Genomic DNA, 21,656 nt, shown 5'->3' on the forward strand with positions numbered 1-21,656 from the left:
AAAGGATACACAGGACCAAGAGATAAGAAAGTTACAAGAGAGTGGCAACAATAGCCTCTTAGGATATGGTCTACTGATCTCAGAACTGAGTTTGCCCAGAAGTAAAGGTCAATCACTGGGTGCAGTGAAGAAGACTGCAAGCCTTCATCTGAAGGCCCCGACCACCATCCAAAGACCACCAGGGAAGATGACTGTGCATGCGGACCAGACATGTGCATGTGTTAATGAGTTCTTGGAAATCTTACGAATATGTGTAACTTTATGGTATATAGTCTCTAAAAGTTTGTCAGATTGTTGGAGCACTTATGGAGGAGCTATCCCCAGTGCTACCCCAGTGCTGCAATAAGGAATACCTTACTTAATAACAGTCTGCTGTTATTGAGTTTTATTATATCAGACTCCTTACCCAGCCGCACCTAGCTTCCCACTTTGGTGAGGTTAGAAAGCAAGGGGGTTTGGATGCTGCCAATCTTTGTATCAGTTCTGGTGACCCAGGTGGGACCCTCTCTGCTCGGCTGCAGGACCCATTGAGAACAGGAGTCCCTTGGGTACCCCCAGGGATTTCTTTGGAGGGACTCCTCACCTCAGTCACATCACTGTGGGAAGAGACAAGGACCATCTGATGAAGGTATTCTTTTTTATTATCATTTTATTTTATTTTATTGGGGGGGGGGGGTGTGTCAATTTGGGAGCTGCCTGTAATCTGCAAGAAAGAGATCTTCCACTGGACAGCGTATACCGGGTTGCTAGCACCTTACTGGTATACATTTGGGTATACTTCGGTATGCATTTGGAATTTTGATAATTTTGGCTTTGGACATGTCCTTGCTATTTGGTTGATCTGTGGAATTTTGTGATTTGAGAATTTATTTTTTTGGTGATATATGGAACATTTGGATTTGAAAGCATACATTTGGTAACTTTGTAATCTGTGTACTTTTGTCTCCCTGAGGTTTTGGTTGCAGAAAGGTTTTTAAGGGGGTGAATGAATGTTTAAAGGAACATTTGGATTTGAAATTTGTTTATTGTAACTTGACTTTGTAGTTAAACCTATATGATTGTGTGAGTGAGATGTACAAATATGTACGAAGCGAGTGCAGTGTCCGGATTGATGGTTCTGTTATCCTGTGAGGGGAACAACTGGAGAACGACGAAGTGATTGAAAAATGTGTGAACCTGAATAATTGTCAGCTCTGTGTGTGTTTGAGTCTTAGTCCCTGTCCTTGTGTTGTATAATTTTCAGAATGGGAAACCAAGAGAGCGAGGTTTTGAAAGGAAAAAAAAAAAAGAAAACAAAAAACCAAAGCCTTTCGGGCTGTATTCTGGCTTATTGGGAAGATATTGGGGAACTACCTGGAGAGGAAGTGTGAACCATAAAACTCTGATAAAATATTGCAATTAATGGTGACCTTTATATAAGTTAGATGATGGAGAAAAATGGCCTTTAAACGGAACTCTGAATTATAATACTCTCTGACAACTTATGTTATTTCTGAGATGAGAAGGTAAATGGGATAGTTTATGCAGCTGTTCTTTACTCTGTGAAATCACCTAGAGTGGCAAAAGGAATGTGGAATTAATTTAGCATCCCAGGTCCTGGTGATAGGAAAAGAGAAAACTAAGAATGGGAAGTTAAAAAGATGTTGCTCGGCTTGTAGCATTGGGCAAAGATGCTTTTGCAATGTTGGATGTGGTGTTTAGTGAGTTAGAAAAGTGAATGGTTGTGAGAGCAGCCAGAAATTAGATACAGGGAATGGATTGCATATGGAATAAGGAATGCTGTCTCAAAACCAGTGAATTGGTCCAAATTGTACGAAATTAAACAAGATAAAAAGGAATCCCCTACTGATTTTCTGAATTGATTAAAAGAAGGGATGCAGAAATATAGTCCTTTGGATCTTACCTCCCAGGAGGGAGTCAGCTGACTTTCTGTTTTTGGGATAATCGGCAGATGATATCAGAAGAAGGTTGCAGAGAGTGTGGGAAGTGGATACGATTTGGAGGAATTGCTAGAGGTTGCATGGCAGGTGTACCAGAGTGGAGATAGTCAGAAGGAGAAAACTATGGGCAGGACGATTGCTAATGCTACAGTGGTTGATTTACCCACCAAGGGAGGCTGGGTGCTCTCTCAAAACCCATCAGGAGACAGCACTGGTGGAGGGAGAGTGGTGCTCCACCTAAGGGAAATTGAGCACACCTGATGGATCAGTGTGCTTGTTAGAAGCAAATGGGGCATTGGAGGGGGGGTTGTCAGATACTGGGCAGGTTGGTGGTAGTTGCTGATGTGGAAGCTGATTAACGGGAACCTGGGGGATTTTCCGTAGCAGAGCCCTTGGTAAAAATTCAGCTAGGGAAAGAAGGGTTACCTGTAGAATTTCTAGTAGGTATGGGTGCCACATTTTCAGTACTAAATCAGACCTTATTGCCCGTAAGTGAACAAAATGTTAATATCGTGGAGGCAACTGGACAAGTTGAGAAAGCTTTCTTTTTGAAACCATTACAGTTCAAAATTGGGAAGATTGTGGGGATTCATAGGTTTCTCTCCCTGCCTGAGGCTTCTAGACCACTTTTAGAAAGGGATTTATTAGAGCGATTAAATGTTGAAATAAAGTTTAAAGATGGAGAAATTGAACTGAAATTTTAAGTTTAACTCTTATTGAACCCAAAATTAGGGGAAAAGAAATTATACAAGAAATAAAAGACAAGGTATACCCAGGAGTATGGGCCTCAGGAATACCTGGAAAATTTAAAAATGCAGAATGGGTTGTTATTAAACTTAAAGAAGGGGCACAGCCTGTAAGGGTAAAGTAATATCCCTTGAAATTGGAGGACAGGCAAGGAGTGAAATGTATTATAGAAGAATATATAAAATATGGACTACTGATTGAGGGCCCTTCAGAATATAACACTCCTATTCTACCTATCAAAAAGCCTGATGGCAAAACTTATCAATTAGTGCAGGATTTGCGAGCAATAAATCAGATAGTTGAAGACTTGTATCTGGTAGTGGCAAACTATTCTGCTTTCAGATGGGATAGAGTTTATTTGCTTCTTAGTAGCTGGTGCAGTGCTGTGTTTTGGATTTGGTGTGAGAACAATGCTGATAACACACTGATGGTTTTAGTTGTTGCTGGGTAATGTTTATACTAAATCAAGGATTTTTCAGTTCCTTGGGCCTTGCCAGCAAGAGGGCTGGAGGGGCACGGGAAACTGGGAGGGGACACAGCCAGGACAGGTGACCTGAACTATCCAAAGGGATATTCCATACCATATGACGTCATGCTGAGTATATAAACTGGGGGAAGAAGGAAGGGGGGGACATCTGGCATTATGGCATTTCTCTTCCCGAGTAACTGTTACGCATGGTGGAACCCTGCTTTCCTGGAGATGGCTGAACACCTGCCTGCCCATGGGAAGTGGTGAATTAATTCCTTGCTTTGCTTTGCTTGCATGCACGGCTTTTGTTTTACTTATTAAATTGTTCTTATATCAGTCCTTGAGTTTTACATTCCTTTCCGATTCTTCTCCCCATCCGTCTGGGTGAGGGGGAAGTGAGCAAGCGGCTGTGTGGTGCTTAGTTGCCGGCTGGGGTTAAACCACGACATTCCTTTTTGGTGCCCAACGTGGGGTGTGAAGGGTTCAAGATAACAAGAAATTTGATTGGTATGTGCTAGTTCAAATTAATAGCTGTTATTGCTGTCTAGCTATGAAGGGGCAGGTTTCTGTGCTTACCATAGGGCTTGCTTCGTTACTGTACATTAGAGTCTAGTGCTTGCTAGTGGCTGCTTCTTGCTTTCGCTGCTTGCTGCACTGCACTGCTATTCATCTTACTGTGCTGGGCCCAGGAACGTTTTGATAACAGCAATGGCAATGCGCCTGAGCTGGCAGGTGGCCAGGGCATCTCTGCTGTTTCCGTGCTGCTGTACTGGACAGGCTGGAACTCCAGTGTGAACTTGACTCAAAGGGACTGTGACCTGTGGATGAGTCCACGTGGGAGCAGGACACCTCAAAGCCCCTGTGGCTGTGAATAAGTCCATGCCTGAGCAGGTACATCTCGGAGTGTCTGCGGCCATGGTTATGTCTGTGCTGCAGCAGGTATACCTCTGGAGGAATTGTGGCCCAAGGGCAAGTCCATGTTGGAGAAGGTACACCTCAAAGCATCTGTGGCTGTGCATGAGGTCATGCTGGAGCACCTCAAAGCATGTGGCCATGGATAAGCCCGCAACAAAGCAGGTACAGCCCTGGAGGGATTGTGGTCAGGGATAAGGCCATGCTGGAGCTGATTTACTTCTGAAGGGACTGTGGCTGTGGGTAAGGCCACACTGGTGCAGGTATATGGTCATGGCCCGTGGGTAAGGCCATGTTGGAATAGGTGCACTTCAAAGTGACTGTGGCTGTGGATGAGTCTATGCCGAAGCAGGTATGCTGCTGGAGAGACTGTGGTTCGTAGCTGAGGCTCGACTTGGAGCAGGTACAGCCTTAAAGGAACAGCAGTCTGTGGATAAGTCCAACCCGGAGCAGGGGCAAGGGGAGGAGTTCATTGCAGTGTTGAACCCTAAGGGGTGGTCCAAAGGGACCAGGGGTGGAGATTGTAATGGATATACCTTTAAATCATTGTAACCCATGATTTGAGTTTCATGTTATAGGAGTGACTATAGCAGCAACCACCTGAACCACTCAAGGACAAGCCTTACAAGAAACAGTGCAAGTGCAACAGTGACCTGACCTGAGCTGGCTTTGATGCCTGATAACCCCGTACAACACACAACCTCTCTTCTCCTGAGTGACCACCATAAGAGATCGTGTTCATGGACTAAATGAACTCAATGGACATATTGTAGACATTTGTGGACATTTTATAGACATTTTTACAGGGGTGGTGCATAGACTAGGGGAATGATATCTATGTATTATATCAAAGGATGGGAAGAGTGATGGTGGTTAACAAGGCTGTATTGGAAAGTGTGACATGAAGTAAATGGTATGGAATAAGGGGTGGATACTGTCCTGGATTCATCTGGGATGGAGTTAACTTCCTTCTTAGTACCTGGTACAGTGCTGTGTTTTGGCTATGATGTGAGAACAATGTTGATAACACACTGATGGTTTTAGTTGTTGCTGGGTAATGTTTATACTAAATCAAGGACTTTTCAGTTCCTTGGGCCCTGCCAGTGAGAGGGCTGGAGCGGCACAGGGAATTTGGGAGGGGACACAGCCAGGACAGCTGACCTGAACTAGCCAAAGTGGTATTCCATACCATATGACGTCATGCTGAGTATATAAACTGAGGGAAGAAGAAGGAAGGGGGGACATCTGGCATTATGGTGTTTGTCTTCCTGAGTAACCGTTTCACGTGATGGAGCCCTGCTTTCCTGGATATGGCTGAACACCTACGTGCCCATGGGAAATAGTGAATGAATTCCTTGTTTTGCTTTGCTTGTGTGTGCAGCTTTTGTTTTACTTATTAAATTGTTCTTATATCAGCCCTTGAGTTTTACATTCCTTTCCGATTCTTCCCCCCATCCCTCTGGGTGGGGGGGCTAGTGGGTGGGGAGAGTGAGCAAGCAGCTGTGTGGTACTTGGTTGCCAGCTGAGGTTAAACCATAACACAAACCCGTATACTCTGCTAACTAGTTTAAGGGAAACCTATGAATTATTTACTTTATTAGACCTAAAATATGCATTCTTTTGCCTCACCTTGGCTCCCAAAAGCCACAATTTATTTGTCTTTGAATGGGAAAACCCTGATACAGGATGGAAAACCCAACTAACCTGGGTAGTGTTACCTCAAGGATTTAAGAATAGCCCCACCATGTTTGGAAATCAATTAGCCAAGGAATTAGAGAGCTGTGTGAGGCCTCTGGGAAATGGAATTCTTTTGCAGTATGTGTATGATATGTTGATAGCCACATTGAAGAACAAAGAGTGTAAGGAATGGACTGTGGGTTTGTTGAAATTTCTTGGACTAAACAGTTACTGAGTCTCATTACAGAAAGCCCAGATCTTGAAGAAAGAAATAATATACCCGGGATTCGTGATTTCTAAGGGATAAAGCATGGGAACGACTGAAAAGAAGCCATCTGCAGGACCCCAGAACTGACCATGGTAAAAGAGCTTTGAACCTTTTGGGGAATGACAGGTTGATGCCCACTGTGGATTTATAATTATGGACTTTTGGTGAAACTTCTATATGAACTTCTGAAAAATAGCCAGACACAATTAATATGGACTGGTGAAGCCAGGAAAGCTTTTAAAGAACTGAAATTGGAACTCATGAGGGCCCCAGCTTTAGGCCTACCTAACATAACTAAGCCCTTCTGGTTATTCTCATATGAAAGGCAAGGAGTGGCTCTGGGAATTTTGGCTCAAAATCTGGGCCCTTTATAAATGAGCTGTAATGTACTTCTCTAAACAATTGGATGAAGTAGGCGAAGGATGGCCAGGTTGTCTTCGGGCAGTAGCCACCATTGTTCTGATCATTCAGGAAGCTTGAAAATTTACTCTGGGGCAGAAGATGATTGTGCACACTTCCCACACTGTAACCTCCATTTTGGAGCAGAAAGGCGGACACTGGCTTTCACCATCAAGATTCTTGAAATACCAAGCAGTGTTAACGGAACAGGATGATATAGAAAGGGTCACATCTACCCTTCTAAACCCTGCTTTCTTTTTGAGTGACAAACAGGAATTGGAGGCTGTTGTACATGATTGCATAGGAACTATTGAGACTGTGTGTACAAGCAGACCAGATTTGAAGGAGGAGCCGCTGGAGGAAGCCAACTACATGTGGTATACTGATGGGAGCAGTTTTGTAAAGAATGGAGTTCGAATGGCAGGATATGCTGTGACCACCACAGACCAGCTGGTGGAAGCAAAGTCACTTCCTAAGGGCACATCTGCACAACAAGCTGAAATAATTGCCCTAGTAAGAACATTGGAGCTTGCCAAAGGACTGCAAGTGAAGATTTGGACAGATTCAAAGTATGCCTTTGGTGTAGTCCATGCCCGTGGAGCGATTTGGAAAGAACAAGGACTCTTAACTACTCAAGGGAAAGGTATGAAACATGCTGACATAATTTTGCTTGATAAGATGACATCATTGGGGGAACCGAAGCCTTGTATAACTCCCTTATGAAGCAAATAACAGCCAAAGACTGTATCAAACTATTAAAATCATAGTTAAAAGGGGTGAAGTATGCCTAAAGAATAATCCCAAGGTAGAAAGTCGTGTAAAATTTGGAAGTATCAGTAAAGGGAATGTTCCAGGTCAAAACTGGCAGATAGACTTTTTGGAACTCCCTAGAAAAGGGGGGTATAGGTATCTATTGGTACTAACTAATATCTTCTCCGGATGGCCTGAAGCTTTCCCTTGCAGAACAAATAAGGCTCGAGAGGTAACAACAATTTTATTGAAGGAAATTATTCCCAGATTCAGAGTACCAGAAGTGATCTCCTCTAATAGGGAACCACACTTTGTGTCACAAGTAATTCAACCAGTTAGTAGATTTTTAGAAATTAATTGGAAACTGCACATGCCTTACCACCCATAAGCAAGTGGGCAGGTGGAGAAAATGAACCATTTAATTAAGACACACTTGAGTAAAAATTGCCAGGAAACTAATTTAAGATGGGATCAAGCCCTCCCTATTGCACTAATGAGGCTTTGAACCAAACCAAGAACTAAGGAGAAACTGAGTCTTTTTGAAATCATGTATGAGAGACCAATTCAAACTAGATATCAAGGGCAGGATCTCGCCCAAGTGGGAGAAACTACAGCAGTATTTAGTTGCATTAGGTAAACAATTACAGGAAGTGAACAAACTAGTGATAACTACTAAAGTATGGGATTTAGATTCCCCTGTACGTCTGTTCAAGCCTGGAAATTGGATTTATATTAAAATTATTTCAGGTAATCCTCTTGGAGAAAAGTGGAGTGGCCCTTTTCAAGTTCTGCTCATGACTTACACAGCAGTCAAGCTTCAGAAGCACGCTGCTTGGATCCACTATTCAAGAATTAAGAAAGTGCCTGATGGACCATGGAAATCCCAACCTACAGGACCTACATCTGTAAAGTTGACTCAAAACTGTTAATGATTGTATTGTGTGTTTGCTTTAGTATAGTAATGTCCTTCATTCCCAGTTGGCCCTTGAGAAAAGGACTAACTACCTCAAATTTCATGTGGTGGTGGCACAAGGAACCTAAGACAAGGCAGCAAGATAATCTTTGCGCAGCCTCTCATCCTTGCCTTTATGCAGACATTCGGTTCACTGTAAATTGTTCTTTGCGGGCACCCCTCTCTAAGAAAGACAGGAATAAGTTAGCAGGATGGCAAGGGATGACCTTTGCATTGTGTCCAAATTTGACAAATATAACTATAGAACCAAAAGCCACCCTCAAATGTTGCAAAGTTAAAGGAGTAGGGACTCCGTGGCAATTGACAGAGTGCCAGCAGAGTAATAACGCTTCTGTATGAGGACATTTCTTTAATAGAAATATAATTGCCCAGATGAAATCACTAAAAAAAATTGACACAATTAATGAATTGGACTGTTTGTACCTTACATGTAAGGGATGAAAATAAGTTGACTTTGTAGAGAAACAAGGCTGAATTGGCAGAACTGTTAGTGTACAGATAAGAAGCCAAATTTGGCAGTGAAACCACAAGCGTGTGAACAGCTCATAATGAGCAACTGCTTTGCTACACATAGACAAATTCCCAGGTGCTCTGCTGCACGTAGGGACATTCCAGGGCAAAATTTGGGTAGATAAGCGATTGTATATAACCAGCACTTACGTATGCAATAAACTATCTCACTTCTTCACTGACTTGGGGTCCGTGTCTTCATATGCCACAAATGGTGCCCAAACTTGAGGAATAATGTGGCAACTGAGGCACAGACTTTGCAAGGAGAGTGAAGCAAAGACTTTTATTGTTAGTTAGTTACAGGTTTTATAAGTTTATACTCTGTACATGTGCTGCTAAAAGCTTTATTATTGATCAAACTCTACTGTCCATGCGCCCCACCACTGTTCACATAGGCTATTCTCAGCTGTTCACCTTGTCTCCAGAGGTGAGATCATATTCCTCCTTTGTTTCTGTTCCCTCCAGGTTTCTTCTCACACTCCCCCAAAGTTATTTTACTTCTTTGCTGCAGGATAACAGCTGCATCTCATTAAAGCAAGGTCAGAGCTGCACATTACCAAGGTTAAAACCACTGTCTCCATCCTCTGTAATTCCCCCTTTTTGTTTTTCAACCAAAAAAGCTTGCTTTAACATGTTACGAACTGTTCGTTGCAAACACTGCAGCAGGCATGGCATCACCAGCAAAATAACACACAACATTAATGAAATCAGGCCTGTTTTAACCAACAATCTTAGCTAACCAGTTATGCCTCAGCCGTCAAATAACCTATTCAACCAACCCCATTCATCATTAACTTGTAAGCAACTGAAGCCATCCTTTAATGTTTGGATACTTCTGTGAATGGACTCCGAATGATCTGACAAATTCATACAACACATTCCTTCAAATTCCTTACAACCATGTCCTTGGACTAATAGCAAAAATATCAATCGCTGCTTTATTCTGCAATGTAGCATGCCTTACAGAACTTACATCTAATAACAATGCACTCAACACTTTAGAAGTAGCATTAGTCTGCTTTGCTAGCCAACATCCTAACTTATCTAAATCTCCTAAAGCTTTTGCTGCTGCAACACCAGGCAAAAAAAAGGAAGATGCAACTCTAGCTCCCACTCCCCAAAACTGCACTTGATCATTACAGTCATGTGCAAAAACGTGTGCCATCCACTTATCTCTGTGGCGATGGCAAGATATATTTAAAATCATGCTCATATTGGGCGTTAACAAGGTAAGCCATCCGATAGAACAAGGCCCACTGACAGATTGGGAGGGTATGCCTGGCCAAGCATGATCTCCACAAATTAGAAAAATTCCATGAGAAAGATGCCAGGGATGTACTCCAACATTATTAACCACGCTTATGGCTGACCTCTTGGTTTCATTACACCACCCAGTGTGATTTTGGAATATGGGTACTGTAGCATTCAAGGACTGTTTGCTAATTCACCCTTTTCTAGCCGTCTCTGTAGCATCTACAAAACCCACAAAATAATCCATTTTTACATATCCTAGTAAATTGATCTCTGGGGGTTCTATATCAGCCACGAACAAGGTGTTAATCATCAACACCAGGTTGGAACTATTCTTGTATAACTCAGATACATTTTTTCTTAGCCACGATGTATTGACTAAACCCTCAAACATACTTCAAGAGTCCAGAGGCACCCCAACTAAACAAATCATGAAGGGGTTATCTGGTGTGGCTGTTGAAAGACATATGGAGTCCTGACCTGTCAGGTTAACTAACATAACCCACACATTTTTCTTTGGTTGTGCACCCCAGAATAAGGCGACTGACGTTGCCAGAGCGAGGAGCAAAACCATGCCCAATGTCATGGTTAGCAGTTAATGTCTCTTCCATGCAAAGTGTTTTTTACACTGATGCTTGACTCTTTCTCAGAAGGACTGGAGGTCAAACCACTGTCACAGACTTCTGACCGTCGGTCTTTGCACATGATCAAAACAGTAGATGTGAATATTATGCTCTTAGCCATGGCTTGATGTGTTGGGCAGGCACCTACTGCGATCCCGTACCTGCGGAAACACAAGCATACCCCCTTCCTCAGTTTAACAAATCAAATGGACCTTCCCATTGTCCTCTCTGCAAAGATTGGATGTTAACTTTGGCTACCCCTCAAGATATTTCCCCTCGTGGTGTGCACAGTGAAGCAAAATGCACAAAGATAGCAGGTACATTAGCCCCGTTACGAAAGTTCACATAATTCAACACATAGAGGGTCTTCCAAAATCGTGCTTGCGGGGATTCCCCAGACATTCCCTCTTTTTGTTTTATCAACATTTCTTTTAAGGTGAGATGGGAGTGCTCCACAATCTCCTGTCCTGTGGGAGAGTGAGGAATGCCTGTAAATTGAGTAATACCCCATAGCTTCAAAAGTCAGCTGTGTACTGACTAGCATAAGCTGGCCCATTGTCCGTTTTTATGCAATGAATAGTGAATGCTGTACCACTTATCTAAAGGATGACGCACCTATGTTTAGCTAAAAGTTGGGAAATGTCCAAGGACCCTTATTGCCACATGACGAATGTACAGACTGCTAAGTCCTTGGGTTGGTTATCTTTAGAAGGGACATTTGGTCTTAGATTCCTGTTGTACATGCAACGTGGCAAAGACAAAGACTTTAAACATGGCCGCTAAGGAATAGAGTCTGTGCAGAGACAATTCCTCAAGGACATTGCGCAGGCATGAGATATGTAAATGAATTCTCAGAATTGTAATGAATATGTAAACAATTTCCTGGAAAGTTAATGAATAGGTATGAGTAGCTTGTATAAAGGAGGGACTGAAAAGTCCCCTCGGGGTGCATGACTTTGGTGAAGCGATCCCCCATGCACCCAGCGCTGCCGAATAAAGATAGCCTCCGCTCGCCTGCATATTGGTGACTGATTCTTCAAATCAATTTGGCAACCCAGATGGGACCTGCTCAGCTCAGCTGCGGGACCCATTGAGAGCAGGGAGTCCCTAGGGTACCCCCAGGGATTTTTCCCGGAGGGGCTCCTCGTCTCATCTGGATCACTGCAGGAGCAGACAAGGACTCCATCTCGCAGAGCAAAGGTATTACCTTTATTCGAATATTATATTCTGGTATGTTTTGAACAGTACTGTTTGGGATATTTCTGTTCTGGGACCGGTCCATCTGTAAAGCTGTCCGTAAGACATAAGATCATTGTATGCTTATGCAGGATGGCATATGCCGGGTAGCTAGCACCCCAGGTATACATCTGATTCTGTTCTGGTATTCGTTCCGGTATTAAGGTAATATTGGAACTCTGATTCTGTTCTGGTATTCTTTCCAATATTGAGGTAATATTGGAACTCTGATTCTATTTTGGTCGGGACGCTAACAAACATTTGATAATTTGGAGTCAATCTGTATATATAGGATTAATAATTATAGGGTTACTAATAATAATTGTTATACTCATTTATGCTGGAAATGTGAGAACATTTCTGTATTAGGTATATTATGAATGTTGGTATGTGGTTATTGTCTTGAACATCTGAGGGGTAAATGTGAACCTCTATATGTTTTAAAGTGTATATGGTGTAAAGAATTATTTTATGTATGGTGGGGACAAGAAATTGAATGCCCTAACTGTAAGGTTTGGATGCCTTGGGATAAGAGAGAGCTGTAAGTGAAATTAGAGTGGTCTGTGGCTGGGATAGTGATTGAGATAATATGGGGGGAAAACAAAGTGGTGGAATAGTAAGAAAGAGTCCGTTGGGATGTGTTCTAAGTCACTGGAAGGAAATAGGAGGGCAACCTGGAGGAAGTGTGAATAAGAGGACTTTGGTTAAGTACTGCAATCAGTGGTGGCACCTGTATAAGTTAGGGGAGGGAGAGAAATGGCCCTTAAATGGGACACTGAATTATAATGTTTTATTACAGTTAATGTTATTCTTGAGGTGAGAGGAAAAATGGGATGAAGTGATGCATGCTGATATGTTTTTCACTCTGAGGAATCACTCAGAGTGGCAAAAGGAGCGTGGTATTAACCTAGCTCCACAAGATCCTTTAATATTAGCAATGGAAAAGGAACAGAGGGGGGTAATGTTGGGAGAATGAAGAGATGTTGTTCATCATGTAGTATTGGGCAAAGATGTTTGAAATTAAATGAACTGGAGGAAAGGATGGAGGATTTTGTTTCACCCCCACCTCCGGCTCGAACAGATGGTGATGCAGGTAGAGAAACGGGAGCTGAAGGGGCGAGTGAGGAAGTAAGCAAAAAGGAATTTACTCCAATAACTGCTCGCACCCGAAGCAAGGCTGGGCCGATAGTTCAAGCCCCCTTACGGCAAGCTATGGGAACTAATGGTCCTACCAGAATAAAGATACCCTTTACGACAAATGATTTGGATTCTTGGAAGGAAGCAGTAAAAGGGTATTGAGATAATCCGGAATCAATTGCTAAAAGATTTGAGTTAATTGTAAAGAATTTAGATCCAGACTGGAAAGATATAGATATAATGCTGGATGCATTATCTGAAACAGAAAAGCAACTGGTGATTAGAACTGCTTGGACACAGGTACAGATTCAAACAATGACGGGAGTTCTACCAGGTACAGTAGAAGTCCATGTACCAAGAGCAGACCCAAATTTGGATTACAATAATGAAAATGATTATCGATTATTGAAAAGATATCAGGAATGGATAAGAGCTGCTTTGGAAAATGCGATACCAAAGTCGGTTAATTGGTCGAGACTGTATAAGATAAAACAAGGACAATCTGAAACCCCCACAGAATTTCTTGACCGATTGAGAACAGCTATGCAAAAGTATACCACCTTAGATCCTTCTTTTGAGGGGGGCAAACAACAACTGGTTTCATTATTTCTAGGACAATCCGCCAAAGATATAAGGTGGAAACTCCAGAAATTGAAGGAACCAGATATAAGAGATTTGGAAAGACTAGTGGAGGAGGCTTGGAGAGTATTTAGAAATCGAGAAGGGGATGAAAGGCAAAAGTTGGGAGAAACTATTGCTGCAGCCACAGTAGCGGCATTAAGAAAGCAGGAAGGGCCCCTTCGAGGCAGAGGTCGGAGAGCTGGTAGACGGGGAGGACTTCGGCAGCCCTTAAAATCAGATCAATGTAAAGAAATAGGTCATTGGAAAGGACAGTGTCCCAGGCGCGGAGCCCAGCCTGTGATAGCCAGCATTACCTCTGATCAATGAAAAGGACTGGGGGAGTCTAACCTAGTGGATCCCCTGGTTAAAATAAAGCTAGGGAATATAGAACAGGAAATGGAATTTTTGATAGATACAGGAGCCTCTTATTCAGTATTGAAACAAAAATTGATACCAGAAGATAAAGAATTTGTAACTGTGGTAGGAGCTAATGGCCAACAAGAAAAAGCCTTTTTCTTAAAACCACTGAAATATAAATTGGGAAAACAGATAGGGATACATATGTTTCTATATCTACCTGGATCTCCAAAATCCTTATTAGGTCGAGATTTGTTAGAACAATTAGAAGCAGAAATTGTCTTTGAAAAAGGGAAAATGGAATTAAGAATAGGAGAAGAACAATTAATTAATGTTTTAAGTCTAGCATTAATACAAACTGTATCTAAAAGTGAGATACATCCAGAAATTATAGATCAAGTATTTCCAGGAATTTGGGCTACTGAAGTTCCTGGAAAAGCTAAAAATGCAGTTCCATTAATTATTAAACTGAAGCCAGGAGAAAAACCCATTAAGGTTAGACAATATCCTCTGAGGTTAGAAGACAGGAAAGGGATTAAAGAAATAATTGATAAATTTTTACAGTATGGAATACTAATTGAATGTGAATCAGAGTACAATACACCCATATTGCTAATCAAAAAGGCAGATGGAAGAAGCTATAGGCTGGTTCAGGATTTGAGGGCCATCAATAAAATCACTGAAGATATACATCCCATAGTGAAATTACTAAAGACAATTTATCATGGAGTTTTGAAGCTATATGGAGCAAACTGACTTCATGGTTACCTAACTTAGAATGGTTAAAGCATGCTTTTGTTATAATACTTATTGTAGTAGTTTTAGGAATATTAATATGTATATTACTTCAATTTTTTGTTTGGTGCTGTCGAAGAATGATCATAAGATATGATGATTTTCGGTAGTTGTAAAAGAATTTACAATAGCTGTTAGAAAAGGGGGGAATGAATAGTGAATGCTGTACCACTTATCTAAAGGATGACACACCTATGTTTAGTTAAAGTCAGGAAATGTCCAAGGACCCTTATTGCCACATGACGGATGTACAGACTGCTAAGTCCTTGGGTTGGTTATCTTTAGAAGGGACATTTGGTCTTAGATTTCTGTTGTACATGCAACGTGGCGAAGATGAAGACTTTAAACATGGCCGCTAAGGAATAGAGTCTGCGCAGAGACAACTCCTCAAGGACATTGCGCAGGCGTGGGATATGTAAATGAATTCTCAGAACTGTAATGAATATGTAAATGATTTCCTGGAAAGTTAATGAATAGGTATGAGTAGCTTGTATAAAGGGGGGACTGAAAAGTCCCCTTGGGGTGCATGACATTGGTGGAGTGATCCCCCATGCACCCAGCGCTGCCGAATAAAGATAGCCTCCGCTCGCCTGCATATTGCTGACTGATTCTTTAAATCAGCAAAAAGGCACACCCAAGGCAGCGAAGGCTTTCCACCAATGTCTGACAGCGTCTTTGGCTTTTTCTCCAGACTCCACTGAGGCCCACATGGCAGACGAATAGGTATCAATAGACACATGCACAAATTTTAGGCAACCAAACTCCAGGATATGTGTTTCATCTGTCTGCCATAACTCCAGTGACTGTAAATCCCAAGGATTTGTCCCCGTAACAGGGGTTGGCCAAATTGCTGACAATCTGGACACATCTGTACAATGTCCCTAGCCTCTGCTTGAGTGAGTTGAAATTCATCTTTCAGTGCTTTTATATCTTGATGAAAAAAAAAAAAAAGGTGTGATAAACTCTCTTGCTGTAGTTTGTCTGGGAGAGGAGCAAAGCAAGCAGCCGATACCAGCCGGTCTGCTCTGTTATTGCCCTCTACCAAAAATCCAGGTAAATTACTGTGACTGCGAATATGTAACATAATATGTGGCCACACGGGCATTCAGCAGTATCCAAAGTTCTTTAAATAATTAAAACAGCTGTTTGTTAGGTACTTCCTTCAACCACACCTTTTCCAGTCGCCAAACAACATTGCACACATAAAGTGAATCGGAAACTAAATTAATAGGAGCTCTGGGCCATAGTTGAAAGACAGTGACCACAGCAAATAATTTGATGACCTGTGGCGAACCTTGTACTTGGAATACTTTATGTTTACACTGGCTTCCTGCAGGAGCGGGCTGGAAACTAGGACCATGCGCGGCAATCAGTTAGCTGAGGGGAATGTGCTCGAGCTTGTCTAGACAACAATTAACACGATGAGGCATGTTTACAGAGCACAGGGGAGTGGGAGACGGATGGCCCTTGCGGTTAATTGCTGGTAGTTAACCACCAATCAGGGATTGCCTAGTATGCAAGGCTTAGCTTCAAGAACCAATCTGTTTAAAACGCGCAGCTTCTGAAAGTGTATAAAAACTCGTGCTTCTGTACAATAAATTGACATTTGCTTGCATCAAGCTGCGTCCCATCTCTTCATTCGCCGCAAATTGGTGACCCCGATGTGATGCGTTTAAGGATCTAACGTGAAGGGCTCTCGAATGGCCTATCTGAGCGACATGCAGCGAATCCCACAGAACTTTGAATGATCTGCTGAAAGGAAGCAGGAGCCGGCCAGAAATCCCTCCGGAGTTCAGAGGTGAGCTGTGGGAAATCCGTAACGGGGAATCAGGCTTCGTCCCCAGAAAGAGACGTATATGGACTCATGAAGGGTCTTCTAGTCAGATCTGGGAGTCCGTGCCTCAATCTCCTCAAATGGTGACCCCTATGGTGGTGTTCTGAATCCTCAGTAGAATAAGGACGGAACTGGTCGATAAAAAAGACAGCTCGTGGAAGAGGGCTGCGTTCCGGAGGAGACGGCTTGGCTGAACGATCGTCTTGCTGTCTGGACCAGGCGGACAACCTAAACCCCGAGGATAAAACCTGTATTCATCGAGACGGGTGAGCAGCCAAGAAACTTTAGAGACTTTGAAAGAATGAAAGTGTGTACATACAGCAGCCAAATGTATGATGCTGCCGCGGAGGGGAACTCCGTGTCGGGAATGCATTTAACATCTTGGTGGCAAATTCTGACTACTCTTTGCCAAGTGTGGACTAATTCTACTAACGGTGCTAAACCAGAGGAAGCTGTAAATTCCACCGACAGCGCGACTCTTCTCAAGACACCGTCAGCGATGGCGATTCCGTCCACACCTCCTCTGCCCCCAAAGCTTCTGTCACTGATTGCAGGGACCCTCACAACACAGGAGCAAGCACGGGAACAGGACAACTTGGACAATGATTCCATTGACACTGATAAACCTTTTGATCCAGGTCCTATAGATCTGGAAAAGGAGCTAGACCTTTCCCCCACCCCCTTGTCTCTCCCGATGCATTGATTGTATTTTTGGGGGGGTTGAAAGGGAATCTGAGGGATTGGTGACAGGAATGCAAGTGGGAAGCACTTAAGTGATGGGTTTTGGGAGTCACTAGGGCATGTTCAGTATTTTATCAGACAGATCAACCTCGAGAGTGGCAGCCTGTGCAATACGAGGCTGTTAAAGAGTTAAGCAAAGCAGTGGGGGAAGGGAGGATTCATAATGAGAGAACAACTAGGTATTGTGAAGGAGAATAGGAAAGATAAACATGGTTCTCTAGTGTTTAATAGGTGTCTGCATGCTTGTAGAGATATATAGCTATGTAACTATATGAATGATTCCTGCCCTGAGCCTGGTGGCGCATACAGCTGCGGTTTGTGTCCAGGCTCAGAGATGTAAATAGGGGGTTCTCTGTTATGGTAAAAGTGTTTCTCTTTGCATAAAAAAGAGAGGGAATGAAGGGAATGACCCCAGAGGTATGTTCAGAGAAGGCATGCTGTTTCGAACTTTTTGACTGAACCAGTTCTTGTTTGTTGTGCCCTTCCACCTATGCATAATGTTAATCCAAAAGAAGATGATATTGTTTACACTTTGAATGTCGATAATTGTCTTTCTGTAGATGCTAATGTAGTAGGAGGCTATGATGGGAACATGTCGCAGCGGTTCTTCTCTTATCCAGAGTAACAGCAGGGAAAGCATTAAAGAGTTAAATCACCTTGTTTGGTAGACAGTTCAGAATGTGAGTCAAAATTGCCACTGTTTTTTGTTGTTGCTTCAAGGACATGGCTGTGAGGATTTGGATGGTATGTGCTGAATGGATTTTAGGCGCCCCATTGCAGCAACATGTTATCAAAATCTGAGAAAATTTCAGCCTTTTTGGCATCCATTCACTCAATTGGCAGTATTGTTTGTTTGCTATTGCCTTGGTTGCTGTCATGTTTGCAAGGGCCCTGCAGAACATGGCAAACCTGGTACTACCTGTTCAAAAACAAAAAGGGGAAATTGTATAATTGTACGGAACAGAGACAGTGGGTTATTTTTACACTGATAATATGTCTTAGTTATATTACTTATACCTTGTTTTTACTCGTTTGGTTTCAAAGGCTCTTTTTGTGCAACAGAAAGGGGGAGATGCAGGAGCGGGCTGGAAACTAGGACCATGCGCGGCAATCAGTTAGCTGAGGGGAATGTGCTCGAGCTTGTCTAGACAACAATTAACACGATGAGGCATGTTTACAGAGCACAGGGGAGTGGGAGACGGATGGCCCTTGCGGTTAATTGCTGGTAGTTAACCACCAATCAGGGATTGCCTAGTATGCAAGGCTTAGCTTCAAGAACCAATCTGTTTAAAACGCGCAGCTTCTGAAAGTGTATAAAAACTCGTGCTTCTGTACAATAAATTGACATTTGTTTGCATCAAGCTGCGTCCCGTCTCTTCATTCGCCGCAGCTTCCCTCTTGCCATACAATAGCTGCTTTACCCATCCACCCCGAGTCATCAGTAAAAATAGTCAAACCTTCAACAGGATGCATTCTCTGCATAAAACTGTGTCGGAAGGCAATTTCTTGAGTCCCTTGCAACAGTCTGTGTGAAGGATAGTGATGTGTGACTTGCCTGGGTTATCCAACTAGAGCTCGCTGCATATAGGGACTGGAGGCCAGGCACCACTGAAGTTGCTCCGCTGTCAAAGGAACAAAGATATTTTTCGGCTCCTGTCCCATCAATTGTACTAGTCATCTACGCACTTTAATAATAATGCCGGCTAACATTTCATCCATTGCCCGAATGGTCTTTGTAGCCTGATGTGGCAAAAAGGTCCATTCAATGATTTTCAGCAGGTCAGAATGCCTGTTTACCCATTGAGCTATTAGTCTGATTGGTTGAACTGGTCCCTGTAGGGTAAATAAGTGGCTCATTTTCAACGATACAGTTCACTTGGCCTCAGTCAAAGCACGATTAACTGTGCTTAAGGCTTGTTGTACTTCTTTTGTTAACTGTCCTAGTGCTGTCAAGTCAGTATCTCCACTCAAAAGAGAAAACAAGGGGCTAAGTTCCTCTGTAGTTGTCCCTAAATAGGGCCTAAGCCAGTTTATAGTGCCCAGCAGTTTTTGAAGATCATTAAAAGTCTGCACTTTCATTTCTATAGACACTGGTTGGGGCACAATTGTTCTATCTAAAATGGATAAACTCAGATACTTCCACGGTTTTACTTTCTGCACCTTTTCTGGCGCAATCTCCAAACCGTGGTCCACAAGGTGTCGCTGTGTATCCATCAACACTTCGTCTCTATGTTCCTCAGGCTGCCAAGAATATCGTCCATATAATGGTAAAAAAAATAATTCAGGGTATAATCGCCGCATAGGCAATAGGGCACGGGCCACATACCATTGACAAATAGTAGGACTATTTTTCATCCTCTGAGGGAGCACGATCCAATAATAACATTGCATCGGTTCTTGATTATTACTAGCTGGTACCGAAAAGACAAAGCGAGGGGCATCATCTGGATCAAGAGGAATGGTAAAAAACCAGTCTTTCAAATCAAGCACTGTGATAGGCCACTTTTTGGGTATCATGGCTGGGGATGGTAGTCCTGGTTGTAAGGCACCCATATCTTCAATTACATCATTAATTCATCGCAAGTCATGTAGCAACCACCACTTTCCTGATTTCTTTTTGATAACAAATACAGGGGAGTTCCATGGACTTGTGGTTGGGACAGTGTGCCCTTTTTCAAGTTGTTCGCTGACAAGGGCATGTAAGGCACAGGTCTTTTCTTCTGTAAGGGGCCACTGGTCTACCCATACTGGTGTCTCTGTTTTCCACTGAAGTGGCAATGCTCGCTGGTTAGGTGCCTGTGCTACAGTGGCCCCCATTATAAAATTGTCCTGAGAGTAACACCCTATTGTCCAAGGACATCTCTACCCCATAAATTCAACGGTACTCCCATGACATAAGGGTGGGTGGTAGCAACTTGGTCATCAGGACTGATAACTTGTATCGGGGTAGCACTTTGCCTTGCTTGTGCTGCACCGCCAACTCCTGAAATAACACCTCCACTAACTGTAGTCGGCCAGGACAGAGGCCAATATTTCTCTGAAATCACTGTTACATCTGCACCAGTGTCCATCATACCCATCATAGTGACTGTGCTTGGGCACACCTTAGGTTTTATAATTTGATACATCATGTTCAGCCATTTTTCATTGATACAGTGTATCCAGTACAGAGATGTGGCTCCCATGGATCCAAAACCTTCAGATCCACGATCTATTGCTTCTACTCTTTGTACTGCTGCTTTAAAAGGCACAAGCTGTGCCACCCAGCTTCCCGCAGGGATAAATACAGGAGATGAAGGCGTCCATACCATTGCATGAATCTGACCAGTGAAATCAGTGTCAATCACCCCCAGCAGCACAAAAAGCCCTTGAACAGTGGCGCTGGAGCACCCCAATAAAAGTGCACTTAGTCCATATCCTATGGGGCCATGTGCCAAAAGGGGAAGTTTGTGTACTGTTTGATCGGTTATTGTGAATGCGGTGGCTCTGGTGACATCCAGTCCAGCGCTGCCGGCGGTTCTTGCTGAGAATTGATCGGATAAGCACTGGGCGGAATATTTGGTGTCTGTGTGCATCTCGTCCTCACACTCATTTTCCTGTTTCCCAAGGTAGAGCACTGAGCCAATGGCTGGCCTTTTCTGTCCAACTTCAATCGACACTGATTGACTAAGTGCAGTCTCTTCTTGCAGCGAGGACAGAACTGCAGAGCTTTAGATGCCGCTCTGGAAGTTACCTCCGTTATCAGGGGGCAATTTCATTAAAAATGTCCTGCTTTCCCACACCGAAAACAACCCTTCTGTACTTTAAGTGCAGCCGCAAATGCGGCAGCAAAAGCTTCAATATTATGTGAGGTGGTGCCTATGCGCTGACAAGTTTCTATCATCTCGGCAAGCGAAGGGTCTCTCAAAGGCAGGAGCACCTTTTGGCATTTGGGGTTAGCATTTTCGACTGCTAACTTCATAAGTAACACCTCCCGAGCATCGGCATTCTCTACTTGCTTATTCAGCGCCTCTTGTAGGTGATCTATAAATTGCATAAACTTTTCATTTCCTCCCTGTTTGATCATAACAAAAGATTTTAACGGCTTATTGGCATCAGGTACTTTCAGCATCACCTGGAACGCTATATGTCACGCCTGCACTAAAATCATAGGGTTCAATCTAGCTTGCAGATGTGGATGGGTCACCCATAAGTTGGGGCAAACCAGCTCCATGCAGCGCATCTCCATCCGGGCGCATCAAATTCTCAATAGCTGCTGCTTGAGAGCCATTCCTCCAATGCCCTTGAAACAGCAATTGCTGAGATGGCGTAAAAATAACATTGGGTATTTGCTGAATATCAAACAATGTCAATTCATTGGTAAAAAGTCCTCTTAATAAGCTCTGCGTATAGGGCAAGCTCAGGCCGTTCTCTGTA

Source organism: Falco cherrug, chromosome W, assembly GCF_023634085.1.
Source record: "Falco cherrug isolate bFalChe1 chromosome W, bFalChe1.pri, whole genome shotgun sequence".
Taxonomy (NCBI): Eukaryota; Metazoa; Chordata; class Aves; order Falconiformes; family Falconidae; genus Falco; species Falco cherrug.